At 43.0% G+C, this 882-nt stretch overlaps 1 long non-coding RNA gene across 1 annotated transcript; it reads right to left on the bottom strand.

The window, feature by feature from the left end:
* Positions 1-247: 247 nt before the first annotated feature.
* Positions 248-854, bottom strand: LOC114073624. Its single transcript, XR_003574362.1, has 2 exons — positions 722-854; positions 248-415 (listed from the first exon to the last, which is right to left on the bottom strand). It is a non-coding gene; the product is annotated as an uncharacterized LOC114073624 (long non-coding RNA).
* Positions 855-882: the final 28 nt, after the last annotated feature.

Below are 882 nucleotides of genomic sequence, written 5' to 3' on the forward strand. Positions count from 1 at the left end.
GCCACCAGCATGTCTGCTTTTACAAGCAGAGAATGCAGTGCAGACATGCTCCAGTTTCAAGAGGCAAAGTTAGAATTTTAAATAAAATAACATGAAATTAAACTAAAAAAGAAAGCACAACCACAGTATAGGAGTAGAATAACAGAGTGCAAGAAATGCAGTGATGCTCATTTTTTCTCCAGATGATAACAGCAACGCAGATACCAAGCCCTGAACATGAAGTCACTCTTGTTCTTACCTCCTTTAACAAAGAACCATCCTGTCCAAGCCATCAGAAGCACGAGCAGCATCCCTTACCTCTTTACTGATAGCGGCTATCATCGCTTCCTCCAGAGATTGCTTGGAAACCACAGCTCCTAAGGTACATCCTTCCACATATTTCATCACCAGCCAGAGTTCTTCATTGAAAAGGTAGCTGAAAGAGGAAAACAACAACATGGAGATGAATGTGCACAGCTAAATGACCTTATGGGAGGTAGTGAACTGAAGGGCTGTTGCTTTAGGAAGACCTGGCAGATCCAGGTTTGGAAGACAGGCTTCAAACTACTTATACCAGAAGAGAACAAGGCAGACACAGGGCAAGCTCTTCCCATCCACTGGAGATGGAGGAGGAGAGAAATAATAAAGAGCTCCACATTCTTCCAGTGACCAAAGAGGCTTTTAAGCCTTTGGCTTGCAGTGTGTCAATGAAGGTCGATGTGATAATCCCAGAAGCACTCACCTGTCTATATAGTCAACAATATTGGGGTGCCTCATTCTCTTCAGGACCACAACTTCATTTACAACTTTATCCTTTTCCTGCTCTCTGTTTTGAAGAAAAATCTTCTTTATGGCCACCTAAAAGGAGATTGAAAGCCACAGGCTTGAGAAGTCTGTTGCCTG

Source organism: Empidonax traillii, unplaced genomic scaffold (assembly GCF_003031625.1).
Source record: "Empidonax traillii isolate 1590-97213 ecotype Southwest subspecies unplaced genomic scaffold, ASM303162v1 scaffold7408:size9127, whole genome shotgun sequence".
Classification (NCBI taxonomy): domain Eukaryota; kingdom Metazoa; phylum Chordata; class Aves; order Passeriformes; family Tyrannidae; genus Empidonax; species Empidonax traillii.